Consider the following 23,315-nt stretch of genomic DNA (forward strand, 5'->3'; position numbering starts at 1 on the left):
ACCATAACTTAACACATCTCAACGAAGTTTAGAGCATGTCACACATACATTACAAATGAGCTCCATGAGGAAGCAAATGATTTATCAATTTGATGAGCATTTGTCCCATTATCAGTTTTGTCTTATATAGACACCGTCTCATATGTAATTTGTCTTATGTAATGAAATTCAAGGGACACGTGGAATGTGAATAGTCACATATGGAATGTAATAAGTCATGAATATAATATGAATAGTCATAGGAGTTGAAGAGTCATGAGGAAGCTCAAAGGTCATTGTTATTTGTTATAAATAGCTCCTCATAACTCAAGCTAAGGGCTTGGATTCTTGGAGTCTTGCCTTGGCTTCTCTTGTAGTGCATAGGAGATAGATCATTCTTTGGAGAAGCAAGTTGTGGCTTCATGTTCCACTACTAGATATAGTGTTTCATTCATGTAACAGTGTACTTGGGATCTTTCACTCTTAATCAGAAGCTTTATGAGTTGACACTTCTTCATACATGTATTGTAGATATAGTAGGACTATTCTTGTTATGTTTATGATATATGTTGCTTTAGTTACATACTAAGTTAATGAACTACTTCATTGCTTAACGACGTTTATTATTGGATAAGTGTCATCCTGCTATCATCATTTTTTTTTTATTATGTGGACTAATCTACAGGTTTCAACAAGTCTTTCTCTTCCTTCCCAAGCCCCCTTTTAGGATAGTACTACTACTTTTCTAATTGGAGGCTCGTTTTCCTTTTTACCAGCCTTGGATGTTCCCACGTGCACCTTACATCGGGTGTTTCACAAAGCCTACATACTTGCTTCCCAAAGAGGTGTTGTGATCTCTTGTGTGTGTGTAACCAAGACATACCATTAAAACCTTTCTAACGATGGTCAGACCGTATGCCTAGATGGAACTCCTACACCATCTGGTGTGAGGTCTAATTCGGACTTCACATCATGGAGATCCCCTTACAATGTCGGTGGCATAGAACATCGTCAACAAACTAATACAATATAATTCAAGGAAAAAACACATTAATACCATATTGCAGTCGAAGCCTTAGAGCCTGGAGGAGTACACCATTCACTTCCTGATGGAATTCCATTTGGGGAATTAATAGATCTGCACTGAAAGACCCTTCATGAATGCTACATGCACCTAGCCCACTCACCCTTGTCACCAGTGAGATTGGCTTTTCCTCTACCACCTACTTCTCTCTGCATGCAGACAAGTAGCCTGCACTTCATAACTACAAGTTCAACAACCTGGGTGGTGTAATAACCACCTTTGCCACCACATAGATGAACCGCTCAATCTCTTCACCCACTGTCTGTCGTTGTCTCCTAACCATCATAGTTAATTACTAGTAAAAACTCATTTGATGTTGCATTTAACATCATCGAGTGCGGGTTTCCGCGTACCCTGACTCATTTTCCAGTTGGGTAGTGGAATCCCTCCCTCGCCTTGATAGTCACCCCATCTAGGGATAAAAAATCCTTCTAGGTTAACTTCCAACAAGCAACCTTCAAAGACGAATCTAATAGGAGGTTCCAAGTTGGTGCCAATTACAAAGAGGATTCTAAACAATTGTAGTTTGCTAGAAAGTCTGTAATTTTGTTCCTAGGTCTCCAAACGTGCACAGGAATTAGAGCAAGAATACAAGAGATAAGGGAGGAAACCAATTCCAGTAGAGATTCCAATTTCAAGCTTGAAGAAAATCGTGAATGTGGGTACCATTATGGAGCTTCTAGAGCATATTTATAATAAATTGTGAGTCACCTTCCACTAGGAGCTTAGTGAAGCCTTGCACATGAGCATATTCCAGACCCATATGAAGGCCCATTAGTTTTGCAATGGTGTTACTACTAATGTGAATCGTTCCCGAGTAGATGAAGGGCAAACCAATATGGTCATGAATTACTCCCCCGTATCTTGGAGGCCCTGGATTACCCTTGGATGCACCATCAAAGTTAAACTTTAAAAAAGACATAGGGTGGAAGGAGAGGGGGTTTCAACTCCATAGGAGGGGAGGGAAACCAACCATGAAATATCCTCACTTCATTGTTTGTAGCATGCTAGTCCCGAGAAGACCAAGATAGGGCTAGGATCGATTCCTTGATTTGTAGACTATAGAATTCCATGTGGAATCCAAAGGGATAGACTGCCCTTTGAAAATTCTTCAATTGTGTTCTTCCATATTCTTCAAAGTATGAAACCAGGTGAGAGGATCCAAATGTGATTAATAACCGGATTGGAGAATGCTTGAGATTGCCACTTGACTATAGTGATATTCAAGTGATATGTTCATTCTCATAAAAAAATGGGATAATTTATTTTATAGTCTCACAAAGAAGATGCATTTGTTGAATATATGGTCCAGATTTTCTGAGTGTAATAGAAATAGGTGACATTGAAAGGGGCCCTAGTATTTTTTTTTTTTTGGATATTCTCCCACGTTAGAGGCTTATTCTATAACAAAGGCAAAATCAAAATTGATGTTTTTGGCCACACTTTTTGTTTTCAAATTTTAGCCCATACCTCTTCTTGTCGCATGTCTTAAGAGCTTGCTTCTAGTTATTACACCGCACTAACTCAGAAAATACCTTTGGATTTATGCCCCCATTGTAATTTATCCTCTTGATAGAAATAGGGATTCATAACTTTGCAAATTGCTCCATAATTGCTGCCAGACTGCCCTATCTAGTTTAGGAAGCCAATTTTCAGATTGCTCCAGAATTGCTGCCAGACTTCCCTGTCTAGTTTAGGAAGCCAATTTTCAGGCGGGATCCATTGATGCCAACTCAGATTTGGTGCCTCCTCTATCCAGTATTTTGTTGTTATCATTATCAAAAAATGAAAATGAAATTTTTGATGTTTTAGACCGACCTTACTAGCATTATCATGTGCTATACATCCAATAAGTAATTAAACTTATACAACTATACAACCTACATGTTACTAATAAATAATCAAACTAAAAATCTAATGTTATTTGTTTGGGATTCGACATGTGAGGGCTAGCTGGCACATGATTTGTTTCAGTGTCATGGGATCTATTTTTGGGTCTGGAGGATCCGTTTACGTGGTAGATTCTATGTCGATTTGGGTGGATCCTTATTTTAAACATAGATTCGTGTATCCAACATCAAGACCTCTCAATCAAAGATCATGGTCTTTAATGGACTATTTTATAGCAGAATCAGTTGGTTTGGATCAGTTGGTAACTAACTGGTACCAACCAGTCCTCAAACTAGGTTTATTCGCTGAGTTGATGCCCTCAAGTTGCTTACCAGTTGGTTCGACCAATCACCAATTACTAGTTTAGATCAGTTGAGTTTTAAAACTATGTTCCACCTAATTAGAAATTGAACATGTACGTTAATGTTTACTAGTCATTTTGTATGAATCACAATCAAATTAATATTCATATATAGTAAATTAGTTTGTCGTCAATTGGGTTCATTTTGGGTGATGGTGAGCATTTATTGTTATTTTCCTTGCCTAGGTTCAATTCCCACACACACGACATGATGAGTTCGTAATGAGTATGATTGTCCTTGTTCCTTGAAGAAGTACTTAGGGGTTTTCCCTAGTCATTGTAACCTAAAAGGAAAAAGTAATTTGATGTTTAGCCAAATTGTTTTCTTAGCTACATATTGATGTACTTCTCTAAAAATGAAGTACATGTCTCATAATGCAAAATGCACCACACTCCTATGCTCCATTGTGCTACTTTGATGAATTTGTCCAACAAACAAACTTTGGTTGCAACAAGAAAATGTTCCAACGCAAACACACTTTATTTGAGATTGTGTTATTGTGAAATATGGATGACAATGATGCATTAATTCTTCACTTTAATAATAGAGATCATCACATAAACCTTTGAACAAGTATTTACACAATCTTGCTTGACACATTTGAAAAAAGTAAACATGTTGATTAGTTGCAAAACTACAAACACAATACATATGACACAAAAGTTTAACCATATGGACACATTAATGGCTATATTATAGTTAAATCTCCTAATGTAATTTGATGAAGACAATGTTGCTCAATGTATAAAAATTCAAAATTGTCACACTCAAACTTAGCAAAGACTTAGATGGCCTAGGACTCAGCAAGACTTAAATGTCTTGGGAAAAGGGGGACAAATATGAAAATAATTCAAAACATAGTTCAGGTGAGTCTAAGCCAACTTTGGTAAGGTCTTATTGAGTGTCAAGTTTAGGGTCGAGTATGAGGCCCAACTAAGACTAGGTGGGACTCATGGGTCTTGTTCTAGTCAAACTATCCATTAAAAGTTATTTGAAACCCACAAGTTTTTGATGATGTGTTGTAGTTGAAGTCGTGGTTCTCCTTCAGGTTCCACTTTGAATCATGGTTTTTCTCATGGTTTGAGGGAGTTTTGGCCTTTTCTAATCTACCAAGAATCTTAGAAATCCCTGAAATACATTAAATTAATTGAAACCATGGTATTTTTTAATTTAATCTCAGTGATGGCGATTGGAAAAAGTGTGCCTCTTCTTATGGTTTGAATGGATCCTGGAAGATAATGATGTATCTTTACATCTACCTAGCGACATCTTCTACCATTGTAAAGTCATGGTTAGAAAGCTCTAAAACACATTAAATTGATTGAAACCATGAATTTTTTATATTGAAATTTCAGTGATGGTGATTGGAAAAAGTGTGTGCCTCTTCCTATGATTTGAATGAATCCAGGAAAATAATGAAGGATATTTGCATAAGAATCTTTACATCTATCTTATGGTGTTTTCTACCATTGTAAAATCCGATTTCACCTAATTTCTAAGGTTCCCATTATAAAATCTTGGATCGAAAAGTTTGTGGAGTATCTTAAATGAAAATATAGTTAATCGAAAAGTAGACAAATTCAACTATTTTTTATCAAAATTTATTCCCCAACCCAAATTTCTTAGAAATTTCGCTGGAATAGTTTTCCTTAATTAATGGAAACAATGTTCATAAAATTTTAACTCACTTTGATAATACAATGATTATCAGAATTTCAAAATAATAAATCAATTAGGAATAAACTTTACCTTGTTGAATAAAAATACTCATCCAGGAATGTTAAATTCATTTGATAAACTTTACACGGTTAAGGAAAAAAACTCATGCGGAAATGTCAAATTCATTCCTTCATACAAGTTATATTGTTATAAAAGTTGTTATTTAATCTTTTGAACCTTTAAAAGTTTTAAATATGAAGGAAGTAAGAATGCGGTGGGAGCACATCAAAGCACATCGTCCCACACTTTGTATTATTTTGGAAGTGGAGGAAGCAAAAATTTAGAGGGAGCAAATCTTACGAAGGAGCACAAAGCCTCACTTTCGTATTAGTTTGGAATGCAGACAAAGGCAGAGTGTAGGGCACCCACCTAACATTCCTCTCACTTCACATTTTTGAGTGGATTCAAACTTTGGATGCCCTCATGGTGCCATGTCATCTCTCTTGATAGCATGATTCACCTTCATAAGTGAAATTGCAAGCAAGTTGAATTGTTCAACACATGGGAATGGATAGTTGCATGAATGTTGGAAGAATTCTTGGTCTTTCTTATTCAAGAAAAAGAGGAAATAAGAGTGATTAGAATTTTGATCAACACTAAATAGAGGAAGACACATTAGTCTTCGAAAGGGGTTTTCACTTGCTCCAAGAGAAAGCACCAAAAAGAATTTGGCCTAGCCATCCATAAGAAGTTGACTAGAGAATTTCAATGGTAAAGAGTAAATGGATACTGGATTGAACCAATGGACTTGACATTGATATCAATTTTTCATTTCCTTTATATCACTTTTGGGGCAAGCTTTAAATAGAAATGGAATTTCATTGAAGAAATCTTTCTTGACAGCTGACATAAATCAATTTGGGATGGGGAATGTTTTGGACATTGAACCTAATTTGGCAATTCTCAAATCGATTTGGTTGTCATCAACATAAATTTATTTACTACTCAAGAAATGATTTGTAATGATTTACTAAACATTGTGATGTCCATATCCATAGGACAAAGCATTTTGTAGAGGTGGAGATCTACACAAAGTGAACGCTCATCATCTTTATAATTAGAGAGTCAAAGTCGAACTATTGCAGAGTTTGCTAGCTAGAATCTTGGATTATAGTTCAGAGAGTAGGTTTCTAAGTTGGAAGTTGTTTATTGTTGCATTTGGGAGATAATATGACAACCTTCTTGGAGAGAAGAAGATCCAACACTAGGTACAGAGTGAGAAGAAGCTTTACCATATCTGTTGCCCAAATTCCAGAGAAAAAGAGAAGACATGCTGCTACAACGTGCAATCATCTGAATCAATCACTAGAATCCAAATTCTAGAGAAATGTAGAATACATAGTTGTTATGACAACACAATCATCGGTGCATTAAACGGTGAGTCTTCTCCAAGAGGAGGGATCTTGTTGAATGTTTTGTTCTAATTCCATAGGTAATAAACTCGAGATGAATGCCATATTTTCCCTAGCTGTGTCAAGAGAATATTGAAGGTAGTTTACATTTCATGCAGCCTTGAGTCATTAGCATAAGATCAACTAGTTGAGCTTAAATTGAAATCTACATCTTTATGATATTTCTTGGAGTCTAACAAGCCTCCTCTTTGATGTGGGTTTTCTTGTGTGGGTTTCTAGGGTAAGTCATTGCATTCCTACATGCAACTGTGTGGGTTTATAGGGTTTTTATTGCTCCTACATGCAAATTTTTGTGTGAGCCTATGGGTTTGAATTCCTTAATGAATACTCAGTAACAAGTAAAAAAGAAGAAAGGGTAATATAAAATAAGTGAATACATTCCACATTTCAAATTTAGTAGTGTCCATATTGGTAAATAGTGACTGAAATTTGGTTGAGTGATTACATATCATATTGGTATCAAAGTGGCGAATCGTTGATCTGTAAGGCAGCGATGGAGCGTTGAATCCTTGATTTGTAAGGCAGCGATGGGCAAAACTCGAAGGAGATAAATTCTTGAGCAATTGCATGCCATTAAGGAACAAATTCAGAATGAGAATTGTGAGTTAAGGAAGTTGTGGTGGCAGGATTATTGAAGAGAATGAAGAGGTGTAGCTCAAGTTACAGACAACATAAGGCTTTTATTTATGTAACGAAGAAACTTTCTGTATTGCAAGGACACGTCACACAAATAACTAGTGATGCCATTGAGAAAATGGCATAAGTAGAAGTGTTTCACAAGCACATTGCGCTAAAGTTGCAAGAAAAGTTAACAACCAAGTAGTTAATGCATCACATCATCTCCAAGAATAAGTTGAGGAGATTTGAAAAATCGAGCTCAAACCAATTATGTTGCGTAGAGCGCAGCACAAGCACATTGTGGTGAAGTTGCAAGAAGAGTGAGCACACAAGGAGTTAATGTATCGTCTCCAAGAAGATGTTGAAGAGGTTAAGAAGGTAGAGCTCTCCATTGTAAAGAAACCAACTTTAGATGAGCAACCCAAGATAGCGATGAACAATGTACCACACCCTTGCTTTGAACATGAATAAACAAAAGGATTCATTGAGAGCTTTTGAGAAACATATCGAAGGAATTCATTTGATTCTCTACACCAAGACAAGTTATGTAAGGCAAGGACTCGAAAGAATGGCCAGGAGATTGTAGTGCCCCGCTCTAGTCGACTAACAGTGATATGACATTAACATTTGTTTAGCCCTAAGGCCCACACTTTATTCTTTGAGGACCTCAAGTTGAGGATCCGGACACATGACTCTATTTTTAGTGGTTGTGATGTTTATGTATGTTCTGCATTGATATTATGATGAAGATAGCACTAATGGTTATGTATGATTGGTATTATGATGATTGTAGCATTAATGATTATGCATGTTCTCTATTGGTATTATGATGATTGTAGCATTAATGGTTATGCATTTTCTCTATTGGTATTATGATGATTGTAGCATTAATGGTTATGCATGTTCTCTATTGATACTATGATGATTGTGGCATAAATGGTTATGTTTGGTCTCTATTCAATTTATGATGATGATAGCCATAAAGGATACGTATGCTCTCTATTGATATCATGATGATGATAGCTTTGATGGATAGGTATGTTTTCTATTAATGTTACGATGTTGATAGCTTTGATGGATAGCCATGATGGATGTGTCCCCTTTGTTACCTACTTGCATTAGTTCTAGTTCACAATGAATAATGATGTGAATGACTGGGTGATGGTAATAATGCTATTATGACAATAAATAACACTGAGAAACCTGGTTACTGATTATTATTGAGTATGGCAGGAAATCACTAGAGGCACTCACACATGACGAGTTGACGACACCTAGTTTGATGAAAATTTATATTATTTTATCTTTGAAATTCTAAGTCGATTTTGAAACCTGCTATATATGTTCATCTATATTATGATGAGATGTTAGTGGTTGCAGGTACAATTTAGTTGCTTGGACGAATGACTCACATATGGGTGATGGGGTTGTACAAGTGGATGGAACTACATGGGAGGCGTGGGACAGTGTCCCTGATCTCACCCACTAGCACTCCCGCTGTGACTTGGGCTGGAAAGGTTGAAACACCTTCACCTTGAAGATCACGATGTCATGAGGGCAAGTCCCAAAGTTGGGTCGCTCATGAGGACTTCACCGAGAGGCACACATCAAGGCGGATTCCTTGATCCCCGACACCACTAGTCTCACTATAGCAGGAAACATAAGAGTTGATAGTGGTCTATGACGTTGCACCTATACTTTCCCCTCGTAGTCACTGAATGCTTGAAGGGAAAGTGGTGTGGCACCCTTGGAACTTCAAGGGAATTTCTTGAAGGGCACGACCAACTTGGCACCCTTGGCATCACAAATAAACTATTATGCGTGGCACCCTTGGAACTTCAAGGGAAGTTCTTGAAGGGCACGACCAAACTTGGCACCCTTGGAATCATTAAAAATAAATTAATTAATAAATATAATCAAGAAATGAAAACTAGGTAAATTTACATCAAGGGTAAATGATGTTAGAAACCGAGGTAATTAAATCAAAAATAAAACTTGGGTTAAGAGGATCATGGGAAGAAATAAAATATTTTATCTTAAAAACTCTACCCTCCCATGTTGGAAAATATTAGGTAGATTACGTAGTTTAATTAGGTAAAAAGGGGAAAGGAGGGACATAAATGTACGGATAAAGATTAATCCTAAACTAGTTAAACCTAATTAAGAGAAGAGGAAGGTGAATTAAAATAAGATTAATAAATTAAAATTTAGATAAATGTAGAGAACCCCCATGTGGCAACAACCAACATAAGAATATACATCTAAGAGATAACTTGAGTTAAATTAGGGAGTAGATAGGGGATCAAATCTTGACTCATTAATTGACTTTAGTAATCAACACAAATTAAGGAATAAAAAGGGGGATCAAGAGGCAACTAGGAGAAGAAATACGAATCTTGTTGAGGTGAGGAAAATATTAGTTTTAAATTAAAATTTAAGTAAATAATTTGGAGACCCTTGATGAGAGAGTGGCACATAGGTGGGTGAATAATCAAACTATTGAATTATAAAAAAATAATTATTTATTCATGACATGCCAAGTGTCACCTATGAGGACTCCTATAAAAGAAGGGGCAAGCCATGGGAGAAGGCACTTTTGGGAGCCCTATTGTTGGATGGATGAGACTATGTTAGAGCAGTGATTACGAAACTATAGTGAGTTTGGTGAGGTAGAGAATTTTAGAGAGGGGACTCTTGAGCCAAGGAGTGCTCTCCTCTACGAGCTATTGCATTCCTCCATTGTACAACCCCATTGCAGCTCGAGGGTCCGCGGGGAATAAGAGTACCCAAGGAGTACGTTGGGAGGTTAATCAGTGGTTCATCGCATTCAGATCAAGTACGTCGTCATTCACTCTCAGAGGTGACCGACAACAAGGGAAGACAAGTAACAGCAAATCAAGTGGAGTCCCGTCTTCTAGTGAACGGTACATATGAGTTGCAATATTATTTTGTATGATTTATTTATGGCCTTAGTTAAATATATGTAAATTTTATGATATGTTCAGTGAAATGAATTTTAGGAAGGTGTTAGACAGTGCTGAATAAATTTTAATTGCCAACGTTTTTCTCTTCTAGTTGTATTTTATTGTGATTTATTTAAAATATATATATATATATATAGTATAGAACTGGTCCTTACAGAGATAAATGGTTGAATGTTGGTGTTAAGTTATGGTATGTTCTAGGCTTAGAGCAATTTACTTATCTTTCTTATTATTATCCTAATATCCACAGATTAGCAATCACATGTACATTAAGTAAAGTGCAGATAGAACATTTAAACGATCAATAGAAAACAAGCCAAGACAAGAGACACAAGATGTGGCGGTTAGTCAGGGACAAACCCAACATGGGGAAACCCTTTGATCAAATCTTCTTTTATATTCAATAATTCAGCAGAGAGAAATAGTACAAAGATCTTATTTATATCAGCAACAGCAAACCTAGATCAAACTCGTCAAGTTTCCACCAGTGAGTCGTTCACCGTGCACCAATCCAAGACTTCGTCATGCACCAGTCCAAGACTTCGTTGTGCACCAGTCCAAGACTTCGTTGTGCACCAGTCCAAGACTTTTTCGTGCACCAGTTCAAGACTTCGAACGACCTGTTTCGGCTCGGGGGTGAGAGAGAGCCTTTCTCCACATGAGAGAGAAGAGACTCTTTTTCTGCGCAGGAGAGAGAGAGAGATATGATGAGAAGTGAGTGACCAAATGAGGAGGAGTCATCCTGTATTTATATCCAAACATTGAAGGTGAATAGATGTGTCTGTTGGGTGTCTAAGCCTACATAAGTTGTTGGCCGACTTTGATAATTTGTCAATAATCAAAATAAATTCATATCTCCATAAATACTTATCAGAATCGGATGATCTTTAGATCAATCCTACACCTCTTGATGAGAGGAATCTAGGAAAAATATTATCAGCCATGAATAAGGTGACCCACATGGAGTTTGGCCCTAGTTTCCAATTTTAACACTCCCTCTCAACTAGGGAGAACTCCATCTGCAATTCGTCTGACCGTCGCTACTATTCATCCATCAAATGCACTGCCTTGTACAACTTGACCCCTGCTCTGCTCTGCTTTGTTCTGTTCTACTTTGCTCGAACTATGAAGAAGAATAAGTGATCGAGGATGTCTCATACCATCCTCCACTGACCCGAAGTCAGTCTGGAGTGTGTACTACTTTCACTGGTCCTAGACCAGTCTTCTACTGACCCAAAGTCAGTTTCAGAGGGTGTACCACTCTCACTGGTCCCAGACCTGTATCATTGGTCCTAGATCAATGGAGGTCATCCTAGCATAGGGAGTACGGTAGATACAACGATGTGTCCATCAATAGAACTACTATGGTCCCTATCCTCATTTCCCTGCTCATTGATGAGATGAGAGGTACTTCCCATGAGTCCCAGACTGCATGGGTAGGATGCCTCGACAGGAGAACTCATCATCGTGTCCACAGGAGAACGAATCATCTTATCCAGTGGATGCCACGAAGAAGTAATCATCCTGTCCTACAGGAGAATGAATCATCCTGTTCCATAATTACCATGGAGAACGAATCATCTTGGCCCACGGGAGAACTAATCATCCTGTTCCACAGTTGCCACGGGGTGTCAGGGGAAGGTTGAACCTTTTACTCTGTACAAAGTGCACCAACAAGGGATGGTGAGTTACCCTGTGGTCATATGTTGCTCCAAGAAGTACCCCACTCCCCCCTGGAACTCCCGAGCTCAGTACATCATACTTGACCCTCAAAACAGGATCTCTGAACGACTCCAAGTCGTTCTTGGAAAGTCAGAAATTTGACCTTTCCTGGGGGCTTTGTCAAAATGTCGGTGACCTGTTCATCTTTATCGATATGTTGGAGCCTTATAGCTCCCTGTTGCACCATGTCACGAATATAGTGGTACCTGATATCGATATGCTTGGAGCGATCATGGAATACGGGATTCTATAATAAACGAATCCCACTCTGGTTGTCACATAGGATCACGGTGGTATCCAATGTAAATCCAAACGCTCACTGAAGAGATTTCGTAACCAGACTGCCTCACAGGAGACCATGCTAGCAACAATGTACTCTGCCTCGACGGTGCTCAAAGCCACAGACTTCTACTTCCTGCTCATCCAAGATATCGAAGTAGATCCCAAGGAGAAACAGCACCCGGAAGTGCTCTTACAGTCCACCACATTGGCTACCCAATCAACATCAGTATATCCAAGCAGTCTCACATTACCGATAGTGTATCTTAACCCATAAGTAATTGTGCCACGAAGATATCGAAGCAGATTCTTGGCACCAATCCAATGTATGTGGTGAGGTTCAACCATGTGTTGACTGCAAAGCATATATCTGGACGGGAGTTCACTAGGAACATCAATGGTCCGACGAGTTGACGATACTTGGTGGTATTTCGTAAAACAGGTCCAGCAACACTATTGCTTAACTTCTTGAAGTCAAGCTCCATATGGGTGGTTACGAGCTTACACTCCACCATGTCGAATCTCTCCAATATCTTCACCACATATTTTCGTTGAGATAGGAAAATCTCCCCTGGTTTCTACCAGACTTCCAGTCCTATGAGATAGTGCATAAGTCCTAGGTCTTTCATCTTGAACTCAGAAGCCAGCTCCCTCTTACATTCGTGAATGAGAGGGTCTGCACCTGTTAGAAAGAGGTTGTCAACATATAGCACCAGTATGAGAGGCTTGTCATCTATAACCTTAAAGTAAAGGTTGGGGTCGGCTTCACTCCTACTGAATCCCAACTTCATCAAGTAGCTATCGATCCTCTCATACCATGCTCGGGGTGCTTGCTTTAGCCCATAGAGGGCCTTCTTCAACCTGCACACATGAGATTCTAAATCATGAATCTCAAATCCTTCGGGTTGCTCCAAATTGACCTGTTCTTTGATCGAACCATGTAAGAACTCTGTCTTGACATCCATCTGATGTAGGTTCCATCCTTGCGAAGCAGCAAGGTCTATGATCAAGCGAATGGTGGTATATCAGGCAACAGGTGCAAATATCTCATCATAGTCTATACCTTCCTTCTGGGAGAAGCCATGAGCGACAAAACGAGCCTTATACTTTTTCACACTTCCATCAACTACATGCTTTATCTTGTAAAGCCATTTTGAAGTGACAACTGCCTTGACCTGGGGTCTGGGGACTACATCCCAAACATCGTTCTTCATAATAGACTCATATTCTTCAGTCATAGAATCCTTCCATACTTTATGCTTGACGGCATCTGTGAATGATGAATGCTCATTTTGGATGATCATGCTCATGATGGTCAGGTATCCCTAATACCTGTTCGGTTTCTTACTTTCACGGAAGGTTCCTCGGGGTGCTATGTGTCCTTCAGCATCATCAAGTATCCCCCTAATCCATGAAGGCCTCTTCCTTGAAGAGGAAGGCTCAGGCAGAGGAGGATCAATAGGATCTAGGGGTTCTTCCACATCGCGCATTGTCTCCTCTTCTTTTTCTTTCGATTCCCTAGTGTCAGCTTCTTGAGTGCTCCTCAAAGTAGGAAGATTGTCCACCTTGCTAAGGGCCATATCTTCGTCAAAGGTGAGATCATGACTAATCTCGACTTCCCTTTGACTAGCTACATAGATTCAATAGCCCTTAGTATTTTCACTATAACCCACAAAGATTCCTTTCTTTCCAGATGCACCTAATTTATTCCTTTCTCTTTCAGCACATGAAAATATACCGGGCTTCCAAAAATTCTAGAACGAGATACGTCAGGACTCTTACCGGTGAACATTTCTTCAGGAGTTTGGAACCCAATGCTTGATGAGGGCATTGGTTTTGTACATATACAGTGGTGTTAGCAGCTTCGGCCCATAGAAACTTCGGAAGTCTTTGATCATGGAGCATAGCACGGACAGCTTCCACAATCGCACGGTTCTTATTTTCCGCCACACCATTCTGCTCAGGAGTATAGGGTGTAGTGGTCTCCCTCTTAATTCTAGCCTCTTTGCAAAAGTCATGAAACTCCTTGGATTCATATTTAGCCCCATTATCAGTCCTTAGGATCTTGATCTTCTTTTCGGTTTGATTCTCGACCAAGGCTTTGAAGTGTCGAAACCAGGAGAACACTTCATTCTTCTTTTTCAAGAAATATATCCAAGTCTTGCGAGAATAATCATCTGTAAAAGTGAGGTAATATAAATATCCTCCCAAAGAGTCCATAGGCATCATACCGGATATGTTTGAGTGAATTAACTGCAATATATTGGAGGTCTTGCTTTGGCTTGAGGGGAATGGTCCCCTTTTGAGCTTCCCTTCGGCACATCCTAGACATACACTTTCTTGCTCTAATCTGAACTCGGGCATCCCAGTTACCATTTTTCTTACATCAGGTAGAGCTTTATAATGAAGGTGAGTAAACCTCTGATGCCATAATTCGGACTGAAGAGATGTGTCACAAGTCATGACACCCAACGGACTTCCTCTGACCTGATATAATGAATCAACTCGAAACCCAAGAGTAAAAGCATCTTTAAAGTTCTTTTTCCATACACGTACCTTGCCATCGCTGAAATCCACCTTGTAGCCTTTGTCTTCCATTGCTGAAATGGACACCAGGTTTCTTTTTAGATCAGATACGTATAATACATCTTGTAGGTGGATGGTATTACCCTAATTTAGTTAAAGAGTGACATTTCCTACGCCTTTCACGGGATATTTTGAATTGTCTCCAAGTACAATTTCCAAGTTGTTTTCTTTCTCTACCAGATTATAGAGAGATTCTTTGTAACCAGTGAAGTGCCTTGAGGCACCACTATCAATAAGCCAATTTCCCAGCAAATCTGGGGAGTAGCATTAGATAGAGAAGCTGGTAGATAATATTCATCTTGTTTATTGTCAACAATGTTAGATTCATACCTAAAATTTCTTGCCTTCTTGAATGGTTGTCCTCTTCCTTGATTTCCGACACTTTTTTTACCTCTGCCATTTGACTTGCCATTCCTTTGATTACTTTGAGAGTGATTTTGATCATCATCTTGGTGTGAGTCCCTTTTATCAAGGCACTCCCTTGCATAGTGACCCGTTTTATTGCAATTGTAACATCGTCTTTTTCTTCCACCCTTTGGTCCAGCCTTTCCTTTGAATTTAGCCCCGGCATTGTTTCTTATTTTAGTATGAGAAGAAAAAGCAGAGGGATGACCTTTAAGTATGGGTATTTCTTGTTCTTCCATCCTTGTTTCTTCTTGAATGCATCTGGCCATTAATTCCTCAAATCCAGGAATTACGTTATTGTTGAGAAGAGTAGTCCTGAATATATACCATTTAAATGGTAGTTCTCCAAGAGTGGTGAGTGTCATTTCCCTGTCAGGAATTACTTCCCCAATAGATAGGAGATCATTCTTGATCTCGGTGATTCTTAATAAGTATACTTGCATACTCTCATCTTTGCCCTTCTTAATTTCCTTCAGCTTATTTCTAAGAAACAAGACTTGATTTGCATAATTAACTTTAAATAAACTCACCAGTTTATCGTATATTTCCTTGGAGGTGTTCAGCTCAAAAACATAGGCCACCAAGCATTTGTCGATAGAGTCCCGGATGACCTTCTTTGCTTTGACTTCTCCCTTGGTCCATTTGTTCCTAGCAACAACGGATGCATTTGATGGAGGCTTAACAATTCCGCCTTTCACATGGTCCAACACTTCTTGTTCTTCTAATGTTAGATCTAGAGACGTCTTCCATCCGTGATAGTCAGACTTCTCATGGAGTTTGTCTTCAGCATGCAAGTGTCTTGAGGACCCCATGATTTCTTTCAGATAGCCTTGCCAACCTTCTCTTCAGTGATTGCTCTTGCTCTTTCTTGGGCTTTATCTTCACCTCAGCTCTGATACCATGTTGAGTTATGGTATGTTCTAGGCTTAGAGCAGTTTACTTATCTTTCTTATTATTATCCACAGATTAGCAATCAAATGTACATTAAGTAAAGTGTGGATAGAACATTTAAACGATCAACAAAAAACAAGCCAAGACAAGAGACACAAGATGTGGTGGCTACCCAAGTACAAACCCCAATATGGGGAAACCCTTTGATCAAATCTTCTTTTATCTTCAATAATTTAGCAGAGAGAAATAGTACAAAGATCCGATTTATATCAAAAGAAGCAAACCCTAGATCAAACTTGTCAAGTTTCCACCGGTGAGTCGTTCACCGTGCACCAGTCCAAGACTTCGTCGTGTACCAGTCCAAGACTTTGTCGCGCATCAGTCCAAGACTTCGTCATGCACCAGTCCAAGAGTTCGCCGCGCATCAGTCCAAGACTTCGTTGTGCACCAGTTCAAGACTTCGTCGTGCACTAGTTCAAGACTTTGAATGACATGTTTCGGCTTGGGTGAGAGAGAGAGCCTTTCTGCACAGGAGAGAGAAGAGACTCTTTTTCTGCGCAGGAGAGAGAGAGATGTGATGAGAAGTTAGTGACCAAATGAAGAGGAGTCATCCTGTATTTATATCCAAACATTTAAGGTGAATATATGTGTCTGTTGGGTGTCTGAGCCTACATAAGTTGCTGGCCGACTTTGATAATTTGTCAATAATCAAAATAAATTCATATCTCCGTAAATACTTATCGGAATCATATGATATTTAAATCAATCCTACACCTCTCGACGAGAGGAATCTAGGAAAAATATTATCAGCCACGAATAAGGTGACCCACATGTAGTTTGGCCCTAGTTTCCAATTTTAACAGTTGGCCATAACATCAAGGACTTGGTTATTTTCAAAGGATAGTATTGCACGGTGCATGTTCAAAAGCTTCCCAATGTAGAGCACCTTTAGGTGCAACTAAAGGAGGAATAATTCTAGCCAAGTAGATTGCTTGCATGAAGGCCACTACAACAATTTCAAACACGCACCGAGAAGGACAAAGAAAAGAACGTTTAAGGATTTCAAAAGTTCAAAGACTTGAAGAGCCAAGTGAATATGGTAATGAGCTCAAGGGTAGCCCATATAAATATGGTAAATCAAATTCCAATACTTGCTTTGTTGCAATAAGGTGCATAACGCAAAACAATGTAAAGAATAAAAGGATTTTTCATTTTGTGGAAAAACTAATCACGTTCTTGCTACATGTCGATAGAAGCAAGCATTTGAGAGGGGTTCATGTGCTTTGGGAAGAAGAGAGGCTCACATTACCCCTATACAAACTAGCATGTAGAGAAAAAGAAGAAGGTTGTCAAAAGAAAGGAGAGTAGCCACAAAGAATGTTGTAGTCAATCCTAGAGGAAAGGACATTTGGTGGAAACATGACGGAAACTCCATCCTCAGCTCAATCCCTTGAAGGGAAAGATTATGCAGAGATGAATGTCGAAGATCTGGCATAAGAAGACTTCGAAGATCCCATCCTGTGAAAAGGCAAAAAAAAAAGGAAGAAGCCAAGCTTTTATCAAGTAGGGGGAACTAAGCCACTGTCTTCTAAGCTCAACAACACTTCTAGTTCAAGTAGATAATGATAATAGATTTTCTCCATAATCCTAGATTGAGTTTTTGTAAGGCTGCCAAGAATAGGCTATGAGATGGACAATGATATGCTTGGCATCTGCAAGCTTCATGCCACCATGATACAAAAGATAATATGTGAACAATGAACATAACAAAAGCCACATTAAACAACTTGTGAAAATTGGAATGATGGAAAATAGAAAGTTGGAGTTGACACATAAGGGAAGAAATCGATCTAAAGGAAGGATTGAGTTTTCTATAGCTCAAGAAGCAACTAGTCATCACATGACACTCATAGACAAAGGAAGACAACCAAGGGAGATTTGAATACTAGAATCCAATTCACATCCCACTTAAGAGGAAGAATTGATAATTTGGAAGCTACCACTAAATTGCACTCATCATGAGAGATGACATTGTTGTGCCCTCCGCCAACCAGAGTATGCTAGGAGGATAGACAATGCAGTAGTTCCAAGGTTGTGAACCACAGTAAAGCAAGTTGAAAGAAACCATTGTTATTGAGGCCTCTTGAGATTGGAGAAGTGATGCAAATGGTTGTGAGGGTGCAAAATTTATTTAAGGAATGCATGTCTCTTCTCTGTGAATAATTAAGGCATGACATATGAAGTAAATTCATTGTATCCAACAATCGAGAGAGTAGCAAAGTCTTCTTCAAAAGAGGACATTGGGACCAAAATCTTCAGAATGGGGAGGTTTGATTTGAATGGTTTTGGGGAGATAGTAAAGAATCCTTATGTGTGTTTTGTGTTACCTTGGAATTGCTTATAATATTATACAATCTTCTCGCTCCTCATTCATAACGTTCCCCTATGTCCACGATCAAGTTTGTGTTTAATTTTGTAAATAGGTTTGTGAAGCGTTTTTCAAAATCTCAGAGTGAAAATCTTGTCTAGCAAATTGGATAAAAATACCTCCACAAAGTGATCAAGTTTGTGTTTAAATCTGAAGATAGGTTTTTGAAGTCATTCGCTAATTCCCGGACTGAAAATCTTGTCGATTATGTCGGATAAAAATACCTCTGTAAATTCTTCAAACTAGGCTTGAAATCCTTTGAAAAATACCTTGGAAAAGTCTATACAATTCCTCGTTTAATTTTTGGATGAGTCTCAAGCAAGTTTAGATTGCGTAGGGGAAAAGGTGCAGATGGAACGAGTAATGCAGTGGAAGCGCATGGCCTTGCAATCTCCATCATTTGCGGAGGAAGCACATATTGTCAAACTCTGCATTAGTTTGGAATGTAAAGGAAGATGGAGTGTGAAGCTCCCACCTCACGCTTCCCTCACCTTGCATCTCTACATGGACTCGCATTCCCCATCCTTGCACGACACATCACCAATCTCTTTCAAGAACCATGGATAACCTGCACAAGTGAAACTGCCAACCAATCAAATCATCATGTGGCAACGGATGGTAGCATGAAAGATGGAAGGAAAACTTTTCTTGGGCAAAGAGAAATTGTTAAGTTCTTGGTCTTGTGTTCCAAGGCAGAAGAGGAGATAGAGCGATTGGGATTCCAATTAGCGCTAAGTAAAGGAAGACAAGTTGGTCTTCGAAAAGGGTTGGCCCTTCCTCCAAGAGAGTAGTGGAGAATTTGTCACAACCACCAATGGTAAGTCCACTTTGTAATTTTACTGGTGCAAATCAAATGGAATTGGGATTGAGCTAATGGACTTGCCATTGGAATCGTTATGGTTTTTTCTTTAATTTGTTGGAGAGTAAATCGATTTAGGGAAGCCATTAAATATAAACGGAATGATGCTACATAAATTGGTCTTAACATTGAATTGTTTTGGCATGTAGAACATTCTAGACATAGCATCAAATTTACAGATGAATTGATTTGGTTGTCATGAACATAAATCAATTTGTCATTCAAGAAATTATTTTGCTTTATTTGTTAAAAATGATTAGGTCTTTAAACAAAATACAACTTTCTATAATGGTATAGTTCTACATAGAGTGAGAATGACCCTTTTGCTCAGAAATAGATAGCCAAAAGAGTACGATCAATGGGAGTCTTTGATTTTTCATTTTTGCATTTGGGCACTAACAAGGCAGCCTTCTTGGAGAAGAGGAGATCCAACCCTGGGCACCAATCGAAAATCAGCTTTACCATATTCCAAAGCACAGATTCCATAGCAGAGGAGAATACAAACTATCTAATACGACATGCAACATCAGTAGCAAACTAAAGGGCGAGTCTTCTCCAAGAGGACGACATTTGTTGAATGCTTGGTTCCAATTCCAAAAACAAGAATCTCAAGATGAGCAACAGACTATGCCATGATGTGTGCCAAATGTAGATTGAAGGTTCTTTATCTTTCCTGTAGCCTTGACTCATTGGCATAGGACCAATAGAGCTCTAATCAAGCACGAAATGTAATCTACATCTTTGTCAGATTTCTCGGAAACAAGCAAGCCTCCTATTTGATGTTGGTTTTCCCATGTGGGTTTCCTAGGTATATTACCATGTGAATCCTTTGATGAATGAAAACTAGCCTAAAAAAATGAAATTCAGGGATAGTACACAGTTGTACAATCAATATAACAAATACTTTGCGCATTTAAAGTTTAATGTTATATGTATTGGTAAATTGTGATTGACCATAGGTTGAGACTGAGCGATCACGGATCAGACCATGTGGGTATTTTCTCTAGCAGATATCCCAAATCAAAATGGTGTCTACATGAACTAGCATAGATCCATATCATCTTAGTTTCGACTCATTACTCAGAACCTAGAGATATCAAAATAATTTAAAGTGAAAACCTTAATCTTTGTGTTTTCCTTTACACTATTTGTACTTCATCTTATTTGATCTTCTTTGTTTGATCCTTCTCACACTTGATCCAAAGCTAACATGGATAGAGGTAAGGCTAACATGGAGTTATTTTGACCTGCTAATTGTATGCATTTCTTTTTTATCATGCTTATGCTTAATAGATTCATAGTTAACATTGTTAGATTCAATGATAAGATGGAGATATGCTAATTTATTAAACCCTGGATCTATGCTAAACAAGTTGTCTTTTACATGTATTAATTAAAAGGAAAAACAACACACATGAGGATCTTCTCCATCCCAAGGTGTAGAACACCTTTGCTTTATGCAAAAGGCTTGTATAGTGTTTTGATTAAGGATCAATATCCATGAATAGATTCTACAACAAGTCTAGAAAAATGGTTAAACAATCACCATCAGGTATCAATGTTGATCCAACTGGTTTGGATGAAAATCAAGAATATTTTAATGAAAAAACAATATTATTTCTGCCACAACACAGAAGGGAGACAAAGGTTGTGGGTGTTGTGTATTTTGGTGATGGGAAGACAAACCCAACAAAAGTATTTTTCCATTGTAAGAGATGAGATTATGGTAAGTCTACTTTTTGTTTGGCCTAATGTAAAATTTCCTTCTGGAAAATCTTCAAAAGTTTAATAGATTTATGAGTTTGTACTAGATTTTTCAGTGGTGTCTTTTGTCGAACAGTTTGGTTACACGTTATTGTAGATGCAATTTTCACAAACTTTTGTTCAAATAACATACACAGTGACCTTTGTGAAACGTGGAAATTCTTATTAACATCCAAATATGATCTATATTAAACTCATAAAATTCATACAAGTTGATACAAGTATGAGGAGTGAGGATAATAAGCATGAACAACAAGAATATTCATCCAATACCACAGAGAAATAAATTTTGGAAATTAGACAGTCCTTGCGTTTAATTTACAGCTGAGTTTTCAAGAGGAATTGGGCAATAGACCCTGGTTATAACACTATGAAATGCCTCTAAAATGATGTCCAACCTTCATACAACGCAACAAGGAATAACCACAAGGAATATTAAATAATATCATTGCTATCCATTGTCCATTTCATTCTCATGAAGTCACAACTAGTGTTGTAGGAAACGTCCCCCCCCCTCCTGAATCAAAATCTCGAAATGCGATCCATACAAATCTGTGGGCGATCCGCCCTCCGAAACGCGTTTCGGAAAAAACGAAACGCAGATTGCATTGAAAAATACGATTCCTGCCATTTCGGAACCATACGGCCCTATCCGCGTTTCAGTTTTTTGGAAACATGTTTCATACGACGGATTGGTCGTATGATCCGCGACATTTCCGGGTCGGATCTGTATGGATTGTGACCGCTTCACTGGGCAAGTCGTCGTTTCTTCTACACAGGCCACAAAGTGGCACATTTTTTTCCCATTTTTTTTGTTTTTCTTTGTTGGGGGTGGGTCCACCTTGGATTAGGGTGAGGAGTGAATGGATTAAAGACCCTTTCATCTCTCATTTGCTCACTTTTAATTTATGAGAGCTTGGAGAAGAGAGAAAAAGAGAAGAGAGGAGAAAGAGAGGAGAGCTTGGAGGAGTGAAGGAGGAGGAGCTTGAAGGACTTCCATCTATAAGAGCTAAAGAGGTAAGTGAAAACCCCAAACTCCCTCATTTTTTTGACATTGTTTTTTGTATTTTTCTCCTCCCTCTCCTACTCTTTCCCATTCTTTCTACTTGCTCATTTAATTGCAGGTTTTCCACCACCTATATCCATATTCCAAGATGGTGTTCTTTTGGCTTCTATGTATCATTCCACTTTTGGTTTTAATGATGGCAAGGGGGAGTAGGAATAGAAGGGAAGAATAACAAGAGGATAGTGGTCCCCATATTAGTGACCCAGTGTATGATGAGGAGGAAGGGGATGAACCTGAAGGGAACACTGAAACACTAGAGGGGAAAGTTGTATTAACACCCTTGTGGAATTGTGTGACCAAACTTGAAGGGGGAAAGGGTGGTGGAAGCTACAAATTTTTGTGCCCTCATGGTTGTCATGGAGGAAAACCATTTAGTGGTTCATATACCTGTGTGAGGAGGCATCTTTGTGGGGTGATGGACAATGATGATAAAAGGGGTGTTGTGGGGATACAAATGTGCCCAAAAATTTTAGCTGAACAAAGAAGAAAATACATCCAAATAGAGGAGGTTGCACAACAAAAAAGAAAGAAACAAAAAACTCATTTTGAATCAAGTGCAATAGTTATCACCCCAAGAAACTCTCCTAGGTTGTAGCTCGGAGATGCTCGGGACATCACAAACTCAACTTAATGTTGGAAATGGATGAATGGAAGGAATGATGCATGTTCAAGCCAGATAACCACTCTTACTTTGCTTGACTCTAGACATGCGTGAACACCCCCAGACTACAAGGCTTTAGACCACCAATTACTCACAATTTTTACGATTGGGTGAATATGGAGAATACTGACCACACCAGCAAATGCACAGGACTCTGTGATGGCCGACTACAACCAATAAAGAGGTCTGCAAATCTAATTCCCTAGTGCATAGATAGGATGACAGCTCTCTGTCACTAAGTGAAAAGAAACCTAATTAACAGATTCACTGATACATGCAAGATTATAACACAGAGGTGGGATGATAGCCCCTCTAATGCTAAACATCAAGAGTTCAGGAAGAATGCATATCAAGCATAGCCTAGAACAGAAAAGAGGTGGAAAGTGAGCAATTAACAGCAAAAGAAGCTTGTATTAGCTGAAAATGCCGACGAGACGCTGCAAGTATCAAAGCAGTTACAGTCTCCAGAAGTTGAACCTTACATCAAAACAACAACCATCAACCCTGATTACATCTATTTTTTGGGTATATATAGAGTTTGATTACAAAAATGTTCTACTATTCTAGGCGTGGAGGGGTCATAATGGACCACCAACCGCTTTAACT

The sequence above is a fragment of the Pinus tabuliformis genome, chromosome X, assembly GCF_031772625.1.
Source record: "Pinus tabuliformis cultivar Carrire ecotype Pingquan chromosome X, CPIR1, whole genome shotgun sequence".
Lineage (NCBI taxonomy): Eukaryota > Viridiplantae > Streptophyta > Pinopsida > Pinales > Pinaceae > Pinus > Pinus tabuliformis.